We start from the raw sequence: 12,867 nt of genomic DNA on the forward strand, positions 1-12,867 counted from the left end.
CAAACAGCTGGTGTTGGAAGAAGCTGGTATATTTGTACTAGTGAATTGCAGGATACTTAATGGTCTTTATATTGCATTTCCTTCTGGCCAGTACAGAGAGTGCACTCAGTGCATGCCCAGATCAGCTCCCATGTGTCGCTAATTGGAAGTGATTATGATCAATTTTCCTCTAAAATGTGGCACAGTGGATTACATGCTTTTTTTTGGTTTAAAACTTAATTGATGGCAATTGCCATCACCAATTAAGAGATAGCAAATGTCCACTTCTTAAAGGGGCACAACCAATAAAACTGCAACTAAAATTAAAGGAAACTTAAACAAATTAAATCAAAATTCTATTTTGTGGGGGTGATGATGCACTCCAGTCCCTCCGGTGCCCACCGGTTGCGGAAGGCCTCGAGCATACCGGCGGACACCCTGGCGTGAACATAGCCACAGAAGAGAGGCAGGCAGTCTGGTCAGACGACCCCCTCGACTGCGCGCTGCCTGTTAATGGCCACCTTGGCCAGGCCCAGGTGCCGTCCCACGAGGAGGCCCTCCGACTTGCCCGCTCCCTCCTGCACCGGGTGACCAAAGATCAGGAGCCTGGGACTGAAGTGCAGCCAGAAATTGAGGAGCAGCCCCTTCAAATAGTGGAAGAAGGGTTGAGATGCTGCTCTTTTGTTTCTGGTAGCTGGGTTTGAATCCAGCCCAGACTCGTCTCTCTCATTTGTAAAGGTCAACTGTGAAATGACTGTGGATAGTTTAAACCTCGTTCACAGGTGGCAAAGGCCCTCAATATGGTCCGCAATCTTACTCCGATGTCGGCATGTTTGGTGTAGGAAATGGAAACGCACATTGATGAGCTGGTTGGATGCTGAGAGCTTTAATGTGTAACTAGTGTTGCTTTCTCTGACCTGAACATGCTTGATGTTAACATTAGGGTCCTTTAAAAGGATGTGTTCTATTTCCTAGAGATAATTTTCCTTAACATGATTTAAAATCTCACTTTTCATAAAAACTATTTTAATGTACACATTCTGAAGGATAAATATAGTTCCATCGATCTATAAGTTATGTCTGCACGCACTTCCTGAATGCAAAGCCTTGCCTCTGATAACTTTTTGGTAAATTCCTATCTCCATATTTGTAATGGGAATTGCCTCTGTAAAATGGCCATACTATTATTACCACCCTCCTGCTAATAATGCTGCCTGTAACTCCTCAGCTTTGCATCTCCACAACCTATACTGCAGAGAAATTCCTATAATCCAAGCAACCCTTGTTCTGCTTACTAAATCGCTATGTTTTACTATTTAACTTTAATAAATATAAAACCAAAGGACTATACAAAATAAGTACAGAATATGAGTTTAAAATAGCCACTGAATTACATCTGCGTCCCTGATCCAATTATCCCCGGCCCTCTAACCTCGCTTCATTTAAAGACTACAATTTGTCTTGACTGTGAAATGTCTGGGAGAATCCATGTTTAAACGGAGTTGCAATATATCTTGACCATGTGTGTCACTCCTGACATTTGCCAGCTCTGTTGATGGCTCTCCACGGATCATCCTGTTAAGCATTGATTTGTCCTCCCATTATTTATTAACATTTTCTATTATACATATATATTTGGATGTTCTATTTGGTCTGGTCTCCTTACTTAAGGAAAGACATACTTGCCTCAGAGGGAGTGCAACGAAGGTTCACTAGACTGGTTCCTGGGATGAGGGCAATCCTTTCCTGAGGAGAAATTGAGTAGACTAGGCCTATATTCTCTAGAGTTTAGAAGAATGAAAGGTGATCTAATTGAAATGTATAAAATTCTTAAGGGGCTTGATAGGGTTAATGCTGAGAAGATGTTTCCTCTGGCTGGGGAATCTAGAACGCGGGGTCACAGTCTCAGAATAAGAGGTCGATCTTTTAGGACTGAAATGAAACATTTCTTCACTCAAAGGGTTGTGACTCTTTGGAATTCTCTGCCCCAGAGAGCTGTGGATGCTCAATTGTTGAGTATATTCAAGATTGAGGTCGATACATTTTGGGGAATTAAGGAATATGGGGATAATGTGGGAAGGTGGATTTGAGCTAGAAGATCAGCCATTATCTTGTTGACTGGCAGAGCAGGCTCGAAGGGCCAAATGGCCTACTCTTGCTCCTATTTCTTATGTTTTAAATGTTACCTTTAATATATGTTCCTTCACAGTGGAATATCCCTGAGGTGTCTGCAGGAATTTGAAACTCAGCTAAATTAAAAAGTAGGATCTCAAAAGTAGCAATCTCAGGATTGCTACCAGTGCCACGTGCTAGTCAGAGTAGGAATGGCAGGACAGCTCAGATGAATACGTGGCTTGAGGAGTGGTGCAGAAGGGAGGGATTCAAATTCTTGGGCCATTGGAACCGGTTCTGGGAGAGGTGGGACCAGTACAAACCGGATGGTTTGCACCTGGGCAGGACCGGAACCAATGTCCTTGGGGGAGTGTTTGCTAGTGCTGTTGGGGAGGGGTTAAACTAATATGGCAGGGGGATGGGAATCTATGCAGGGAGACGGAAGTAGAATGGCGGCAGAAGCAAAAGATAGAAAGAAGCAAAGTAAAAGTGGAGGGCAGAGAAACCCAGGCAAAAATCAAAAAGGGCCACATTGCAGCAAAATTCTAAAGGGGCAAAGTGTTAAAAAGACAAGCCTGAAGGAGTATTCGTAATAAGGTGGATGAATTAACTGCACAGATAGCAATTAACGGATATGATGTAATTGGCATCACAGAGACATGGCTCCAGGGTGACCAAGGCTGAGAACTCTACAGCCAGGGGTAGTCAACATTTCGGAAGGATACACAGAAAGGAAAAGGAGGTGGGGTGGTGTTGCTGGTTAAAGAGGGAATTAATGCAATAGTAAGGAAGGACATTAGCTTGGATGATGTGGAATCGGTATGGGTGGAGCTATGGAATACAAAGGGCAGAAAACGCTAGTGGGAGTTGTGTACAGACCACGAAACAGCAGCAGTGAGGTTGGGGACAGCATCAAACAAGAAATTAGGGATGCGTGCAATAAAGGTACAGCAGTTATCATGGGCGACTTTAATCTACATATTGATTGGGCTAACAAAACTGGTAGCAATGCGATGGAGGAGGATTTCCTGGAGTGTATTAGGGATGGTTTTCTTGACCAATATGTCGAGGAACCAACTGGAGGGCTGAGAAAGGACTAATTTAGCAATCTTGTTGTGCGAGGCCCCTTGGGGAAGATTGACCATAATATGATAGAATTCTTTATTAAGATGGAGAATGACAGTTAATTCAAAGACTAGGGTCCTGAACTTAAGGAAAGGTAACTGATGGTATGAGACTTGAATTGGCTAGAACAGATTGGCAAGTGATACTTAAAGGGTTGATAGTGGATAGGCAATGGCAAACATTCAAAGATCACATGGATGAACTTCAACAATTGTACATCCCTGTCTGGAGTAAAAATAAAACAGGGAAGGTGGCTCAACCGTGGCTAACAAGAGAAATTAATGATAGTGTTAAATCCAAGGAAGAGGCATATAAATTGGCCAGAAAAAGCAGCAAACCTGAGCACTGGGAACATTTTAGAATTCAGCAGAGGAGGACAAAGGGTTTAATTAGGAGGGGGGAAATAGAGTATGAGAGGAAGCTTGCTGGGAACATAAAAACTGACTGCAAAAGCTTCTATAGATATGTGAAGAGAAAAAGATTAGTGAAAACAAACGTAGGTCCCTTGCAGTCAGATTCAGGTGAATTTATAATGGGGAACAAAGAAATGGCGGATGAGCTAAACAAATACTTTGGTTCTGTCTTCACAAAGGAAGACACAAATAACCTTCCGGAAATACTAGGGGACCGAGTGCCTAGTGAGAAGGAGGAACTGAAGGATATCCTTATAAAGCGGGAAGTTGTGTTAGGGAAATTGATGGGATTGAAGCCCGATAAATCCCTGGGGCCTGATAGTCTGCATCCCAGAATACTTAAGGAAGTAGACCTAGAAATAATGGATGCATTGGTGATCATTTTCCAACAGTCTATCGACTCTGGATCAGTTCCTATGGACTGGAGGGTATCTAATGTAACACCCCTTTTTAAGAAAGGAGGGAGAGAGAAAACGGGTAATTATAGACCGGTTAGCCTGTGTTAGCGCGAATGTTTTCCTGCAAGAATCACTCGACACTCTGGGTCGGTTCCAACGCCAAAATGGCTTTTATTACGCCGGCGGGGAGAGAGCCTCTGGTTAACTCCAGGCATTCTACTCCACCGAACAAAGAAATCCATCGATATTTATATGTTTTACAATAGTTCATTACAGTTACTTCAGCCCATATCGGCTGGACACAATCCAATCATAACGATTATAGATTACATATAGGTTTCTTTAACCCAATAGAATTCCCCTGATACCTCAGGGGCTGTATGTTCGGTTCTTGTCAGCTCGGGCTGATTAATGATCTTGTTATGTGAGGCAGGCCCCCCCCCCCCCTTATCTCTGTTCCTCGGGGCTCTGCTGTGTGAAGTCACTGATTAAGGACATTCCATACCAGGGACTATAATGGTTCGTTATAGTTATCTTGTCTCAAGCGGATGATCCAAGGCATTCCGGTAGTGGGCCTCACAGGGTCATTGCTCGGTCAGCCTCAGTCAACAGTTCATTGCTTGACTAATTGAGTTCCCATCATGCTTGGGCAGCCATTTTATATGTGGCCATTTTAAACATATATGCGTATATATATATTCAGCAGGTGCCTAATGCCTACAACAGCCTGTAAGGGGGGTGGTCTCTATGAGGGGGTCAGGTTCCCTTCTGACCAACTTGAGCGGTTCGAATTGCTCTCCCTCCCTTGGGTTCTGTACTGTGGATTTATTTAGGGGGTGTGACAAAAGTGCAGAGGACACTGGTTTGATGCAAGGAACTTACTTTTATTACAGTCCAGGTAATACAGGCTTATTACTCCAGTAAGAAAATACACGGCCAAACTTACAATCGCTCTAATAAAGGACATTACAAGGAAAAATACATGGTCAAACTTATAACCACTCTAATAAAGAACAATTCAAGGAAAGGTATCAGGTCAAACTTATAATCACTCTAATAAAGTACCATACACTACACATTCAAAGGGGGCTGCAGTAAAATTATACCTCCCATCTCACAATACCTAATTCTAACTAGGTTAGACTCCAGGGTAGGCAGGGATTTATGCTTACCAACCCTTTTGATAGTTAATGGTCGATGGTGATGTTCTTCCTTCCTTTAGGACTTCGAGGCTGGAGAAGTTAGTTTACAACTGTCGTGTTGGTTTCTCTCCTTTTCTTGATGAGGTAGTGGCAGCCTTGTAGCTAACTAGCAACCACCCCTCTCACCTCTGTTGAAAACAGTGGCCAGTTATATGATTTCAGTGGTTCTAATCTTGCCGCGCAATCTGTTCACAATCCTTTGTATAAATTTGGCGGGCTTGGTTCTTTGTAATATTTTGTTGGGCTCATTAAAAGTTGATATGTCTTGGGTGGGTTGATGTTCGAAAACTGTTTCCTGATGGAAATATTAGTTTGGTAATTGCAATGTCCTTTTGTGCTTAGTCTTTCGCATACTGGCTGGATTGGGCCTCTTTGTGATGTATATGCTGAAATGGTTGTCCAGACCCATGTTGATGGGGAGCTACCTCTGGGTGATTTTATGATGTTAATGTCTCTTGTGGTGAAGGATTTTCAAATACTCAATCTTCCAGACAGGTTAACTCAGTTCTCACACCCAGGTAGCTTTACTTAATTAGACTGTCTCTTGCTAGCTCCATAGGTCCGCCCACAGCCTTGAATTTGTCTTTTAAAATCCAAAATTCTATTAAAGTTCGTAGTTTCTTCCATAAGCACTTTAGAGTTCCAAACTTTTCGGTAGATAGTCCCAAATTAAATTTCCTTTCGAATGAACCCAAACACAGGGAGGTTTCTTGTGAATTTTGCATTTTTTTCAAGCCTGACATCAGTAGTGGGAAAAATGTTGGAATCAATTATTAAAGATGAAATAGCAGCGCATTTGGAAAGCAGTGACGGGATCAGTCCAAGTCAGCATGGATCTATGAAAGGGAAATCCTGCTTGACAAATCTTCTAGAATTTTTTGAGGATGTAACTGGTAGAGTGGACAAGGGAGAACTAGTGGATGTGGTGTATTTGGACTTTCAAAAGGCTTTTGACAAGGTCCCACACGAGATTGGTGTGCAATATTAAAGCACATGGTATTTGGGGTAATGTACTGATGCGGATAGAGAACTGGTTGGCAGACAGGAAGCAGAGAGTCAGGATAAACGGGTCCTTTTCAGAATGGCAGGCAGTGACTGGTGGAGTGCCGCAGGGCTCAGTACTGGGACCCCAGCTATTTACAATATACATTAATGATTTTAGATGAAGGAATTGAGTGTAATATCTCCAAGTTTGCAGATGACACTAAGCTGGGTGGCGGTGTGTGCTGTGAGGAGGATGCTAAGAGGCTGCAGGGTGACTTGGACAGGTTAGGTGAGTGGGCAAACGCATGGCAGATGCAGTATAATGTGGATAAATGTAAGGTTATCCACTTTGGGGGCAAAAACATGAAGGCAGAATATTATCTGAATGGGAGCAAATTAGGAAAAGGGGAGGTGCAACGAGACCTGGGTGTCATGGTTCATCAGTCATTGAAAGTTGGCATGCAGGTACAGCAGGCGGTGAAGAAGGCAAATGGTATGTTGTCCTTCATAGTTAGAGGATTTGAGTATAGGAGCAGGGAGGTCTTACTGCAGTTGTACAGGGTCTTGGTGAGGCCACACCCGGAATATTGTGGTCTCCTAACCTGAGGAATGACGTTCTTGCTATTGAGGGAGTGCAGCGAAGGTTCACTAGACTGATATATTGGGAATGCTTACATCTTGCAGGTTGCCAGCTTAAATGGTAAACTATTGAAGCGATGTTAATGAATGAGGACATTGCCTTATATCTTTCTTCTTTGGATTTTTTGTTTTGCAGCATTCAAGCAATGATCCATAATGCTTTGTGGAATTTTATGAGCATAGGGATGCAGCAGCTGCATTGGCTGGCTGTAAAATAATGGGTAAAGAGGTCAAAGTAAACTGGGCAACAACACCAAGCAGCCAGAAGAAAGATACAATGGTTAGTTAAGGCCTATAATTACTGCAGGGTTTCTATAGCAGAGTTTTTAGATCATGTGCATTGCTGACTCTAAAGTTAAATAAATACAGCGTTTTCAGATTTTCACGTACTATAATCTTTTTTTTAAAATTAGATCCATTTTAATTGCATGATAAAGTGTTTGGTAAACTGGATCTAAATACCAAACAGTTACCCTTATTCAATCCTTTAATGGTCTGGAGAAATGCTTACTAGATAATCACAGCGATCAATTATTGGGGCATTTTGCAACTATAATGAGTTTTAACTCCGAAGTTAAAGAACCATATCCAAATCTTTGTTCAGAGGAGAAATCATTTTACATAGAATGATGCATTCCAGAGCTGTTTAAAAATGTCAATTTTCAAAATTCTCATCCTTATTTTCAAATCTGTCCATGGCCTCACCCCTCCCTATCTCTAATCTCCTCCAGCCCCACAAACCCCCCGAGATGTCTGCGCACCTCTAATTATGGCCCCTTGAGCATCCCTGATTATAACCGCTCAACCATTGGTGGCCGTGCCTTCTGTTACCTAGGCCACAGCTCTGGAACCCCCTCACTAAATCTCTCTGCCTTTTTTTCCTTCTTTAAGACGTTCCTTAAAACATACCACTTTGACCAAACTTTTGGTCACCTGCGCAAATTTCTGCTTGTGCAATTCGGTGTCAAATTTTTTATCTCCTAATACTCCTGTGAAGCGCCTTGGGACATTTCACTACGTTAAAGGCGCTATATAAATTCAAGTTTATATTGGTGGATTTTGATCAATCTGGTCATTGTTTTCAAGTGCTTTCAGGAATGGTGCCTCTCTAAAATCCGAACAGGAGGAGGCCATTCAGCCCCACGAGCCTGTTCCGATTTCAGTGAGATCATGGAGGATCTGCGACCTAACTCCATATACCCGTTTTTGCCCCATATCCCTTAATACCTTTGGTTAACAAAAATCTAACAATCTCGGATTTAAAATTAACAATGGATCTAGCATCAATTGCCATTTGCGGAGGAGAGTTCCAAACTTCTACCACCCGTTGTGTGTAAAGGTGTTTCCTAATTTCACTGCTGAGCAGTTTGGCTCTAATTTTTAGACTCTGTCCCCTAGTCCCAGACTCCCCAACCAGCGGGAAAAGTTTCTCTTCATCTACCCTATCTGTTCCCCTTAATATCCTGAAAACTTCAATCAAATCACTCCATTGCTTTTACCATTTCACCATTTAGAATAATCTCCAATGGAAATAGCCTGGAATGATTCAAAATAATCAAATACTTGAATAAGTACTCCTCTGATTTGGAATTATTACCTTATAAGATATACACTTTTCAAGCACTAGTTTCTGATGTAGATTTAAAATGTGATTGAACAATCCCTTTAAAATGAGCACAATTTTTTTTAATGGAGTTTCAGCACTACTTAGTGGTTATTGGGTCAATTGTACGGCATGCAGTGTCTGCTTTAAGCAGTGTTACATATTCGAAAGGGCTCAAAATATTCGCATCTTGGAGTTTTAGCGAACTACAAATTTAAATAGTTGGATTTATTTCCTCTCTGGCTGGATGGCTGCGATTATAAAATAAGGTTTGGCAAGGTGGCTAATGCCTGTTTTAGGCAAATGACCAGGGCACCTCAAAAATGGGCTTGACAAATTTAGCAGTAGGTTGGCACATCTCGGATTGGGCGTGGGTCGTCCCACTGCTAAATTGTTCAACGATGCACCCGTTTTACAACCATACTAACAATGGCGGACAGGGAAAGACCATCTGGCCCATCGAGCCTGTCCCACATAATTGTGATACCTTGTGTATCACAACATATACACTCCACCCCACCCCAAACCATGTGATCTCCTGGAGGAGAGGTTTAAAAAAAAGATTTAAAAAACCCAGGCCAAATTTGGGGAAAAGAAATCTTGGAAATTCCTCTCCGACCCATTTAGGCGATCGAAACTAGTCCAGGAGATCACGCTGGTTGTGAATTCCCTGCAGTACCTACCTTCTGTAAGAGGTGATCTCCGCCGCAGCCAGAAATAAATCCAGCTTTTGCTTGAAGGAATTCAGCGAGTCTGTATCCACCACATGAAACGGCAGCTTGTCCCAGAGGTCCACTATTCTCTGGGGAAAGAACCACCTCCTGACACCTAACCTAGATCTAGCCCTATACAACTTAAATTTGTGCCCCCTGGTCCTACCTAACCCATTTAATTGAAATAAACTGTCAGCTGGAACACCATCTATTCCCTTCGTTATCTTATAAACCTCAATCATATCCCCCCCTCGGCTACGCTGCTCTAAGGTAAAGAGTCCCAGCTTTTTTAACCTATCTTGATAACTAAGATGCTTTAGACTTGGAATTAGTGTAGTCTTTACACCCGATAATCGGGCACAACGTACGTCAATTTCTACCGCAATGTCTTGCGTAGACCGTACTTTATTTTTGTTGTGTGGTGTAGACTGTTTTATACAGCATGCAGAATACAGACGTGCCGTCACTGCTGGAAACCATGTTAATCCAGTATTCGCTCTGAAATCAGTTTTCTATTAATAGCACACTTTTTTCAAATGATAATTGTGAGCTGAAGTATATTTTAAGTAATGCTGCTTGACGTTTATAACATATAAAAATTTAAGAGACGGAGGAAGTAGTTTGTGTTCGTATTTTATGTTTTTGCAGAAGGGGCAACAAACTACACCAGTGACTACATTTTGTGCTGGTGTTATAATGGAATTTATTTGAAACACAAAAGCATATGATTAAAAACAAACCTAACTCTTATAAATTTGTAAAACTACAGCGTGGAACATTAAAATATTCTGCACAAAGAACATTGTGGATAAAGTAGTTAATGCTATGCTAACACTTTAACACAGCTTGTTAGGTACAGCATTGAGGATTACAAGTACAGGTAGAAATGATCGTTTTTACGTGACTGGGAACACAAGATGTCATTTCAAGGAAGGCAGCTGGTCCAAGATAGATGGGGTGGAAATTCGGTGCTGCCCGCATTGAGACGGTGACACCGCCTGGCCGCTAACTTTAGTGCCGGGCGATGTCTACCGCCTCAAAGTACGAAATCCAGTTTTCCCCAAAGAGGAGAGCGGCGCGCTAAGAGAAGCGTTCCACACTGGTCCTCGGGCGCCAATGGAGCGATAGCGCAGCTGGCCCACTCAATGTTTTGCTGCTAGGATGCTGGCATGAAGATGAGAAAAAAAATGTTAGTGAAAATTTCAATGACCTACACCCACACTTCCCCACTGCTGCCATAAACAAATAGAAGTTAAATACATTAAATTTCGCAACTTACCTCGCTCTCCGCCCCGAGATCACCGATGTACCGACTGCTTTCCCTGTCAGGAACAGCGCCCGCCAGTAAAGCAGGCGATCCAGTTCAATTTTGCCGCCGTGACACCAAGTGGACGTTGCACGCTCGATGATGTCATCGCGTGAGTGGTGTTGGAGTGCGTAGCGCTGCTCCCATCATGCCATTGAAGTTTTCAGGAGGTGATAACCGCATGCCATTGCATCGATTGGTGCAAACTACCGAATTTAGCCCCATTATTAGAATAAAGAGATATCCTGAAGTCTTGCTGGATTTTAATTTTGGAACATGTGAAAGGTCTTGCTTTTTTTTTTACATAAATGAATTGTGTAATGAGACAGGGTTAATTAGTAAGGGGAAGAGTGATCATAATATGATAGAATTTCGCATTGGGTTTGAGAGTGAAATACTTAAATCCGAAATAAGAGTGTTAAACTTAAATAAAGTCAATTACATAGGTCGGAAGGGTGAGTTGGCTAAGGTAGATTGGGGAATTATATTAAAAGGTATGACTGTCAATAAGGAGTGGCAAATATTTAAAGAAATATTCCAAAATTATGAATGAATATACATTCCATTGAGAAATAAAAACTCCGTGGGAAAAGTGATCAATCCGTGGCTAACTAAAGAAGTTAAGGATAGTATTAGATTAAAAGATGAGGCTTATAATGTTGCAAAGAACAGTAGTAAGCCTGAGGACTGGGAGAGCTTTGAAACCAGCAAAGGATGACCAAAAAATTGATGTGAGAAAACAGAATATGTGTAAACTAGCAAGAAATATAAAAACAGAGTGTAAGAGCATATACAAGTATGTAAAAAGGAAGAGAGTAGCAAAAGTATGTCCTGGTCGCTTAGATGCTGGGGCAGGAGATATTATAATCGAGAACAAGAAATTGGCAGATATTAAACAAATATTTTGTATCTTCACAGTAGAAGACACAAAGGGCATATCAAAAATAGAGAGGATCCAAGGGGCTAATGAGAGTGAGGAACTTAAAGTAATTAATATCAGTAAAGAAAAAGTACTTGAGAAACTAATGGGACTAAAAGCCGACAAATCCCCTGGACCTGATGGCCTACATCCTAGGGTTCTAAAAGAGGTGGCTGCAGAGATAGTGGATGCATTGGTTGTGATCTTCCCAAATTCCCTAGATTCTAGAACTGTCCTAGTGGATTGGAGGGTAGAGAATATAACCCTGCTATTCAAGAAAGGAGGGAGAGAGAAAACAGGGAACTACAGGCCAATTAGCCTGACATCAGTCGTCGGGAAAATGCTGGAATCCATTATTAAGGAAGTGGTAACAAGGCACTTAGAAAATCATAATATGATTAGGCAGAGACAAAGTGGCTTTTTGAAAGGAAAATTGTGTTCAACAAATTTAGAGGTTTTTGAGGATGTAATTAACAAGGTAGATAAGGGGAAACCAGTGGATGTAGTACATTTTGATTTCCAAAAGGCATTCGATAAGGTGCCACATAAAAGGTTGGTAAGTAAGATAGGGCTTATGGGGTTGGCGTAATAGATTAGCATGGATAGAGGATTGGTTAACAGACAGAAAACAAGAGTAGAGATAAACGGATCATTTTCCAGTTGGCAGGCTGTTAACTAATGGGGTGCATCAAAAATCAGTGGTGGAGCCTCAGCTATTTACAATCTATATTAATGACTTGGATGAAGGGACCGAATGCAATGTATCCAAGTTTGCTGGCGATACATCAGTCTTCTCTATGTAGCCTGGGCCCACCTGGTAGGCATGTTTGCTGGGAACGAAAGCTGTGAGGAAGGGATATAGACAAGTTAAGTGAATGGGCAACAAAGTGGCAGATGGAGTATAATGTGGGGAACTGTGAGGTTATTCACTTTGGTAGGAAGAATAGAAAAACATAATATTTTTTAAATGATGAGAAACTTAAATTTGGTGTCAGAGAGTTAGTTGACCACATACAGGAAACACAGAAAGCTAGCGTGCAGGTACAGCAAGCAATTAGGAAGGTCAATGCCATGTTGGCCTTTATTGAAAGGGGGTTGGAGTACAAGAGTAAGGAAACCTTACCACAATTGTACAGAGCTTTGGTGAGACCACATCTGGAGTACTGTGCACAGTTTTGGTCGCCTTATCTGAGGAAGGACATGCATGCCTTGGAGGTGGTGCAATGAAGATTTCTGACATTGGATAACCCTCCCATCCCAGGAATCAATGAGGAGAGATTGACCTATACTCTCTGAAGTTTAGAAGAATGAGAGGTGATCTCATTGAAACACATAAAATTCTGAGGTGGATTGACAGGGTAGATACTGAAAGGTTATTTCCCTTGGCTGGAGAGTTTAGGACTAGGGGCATAGTCTCAGGATAAGGGGTCGGTCATTTAAAACTGAGATGAGGAGGACTTTCTTCACTCAGAGG

This window comes from Pristiophorus japonicus, chromosome 21 (assembly GCF_044704955.1).
Source record: "Pristiophorus japonicus isolate sPriJap1 chromosome 21, sPriJap1.hap1, whole genome shotgun sequence".
Taxonomy (NCBI): Eukaryota; Metazoa; Chordata; class Chondrichthyes; family Pristiophoridae; genus Pristiophorus; species Pristiophorus japonicus.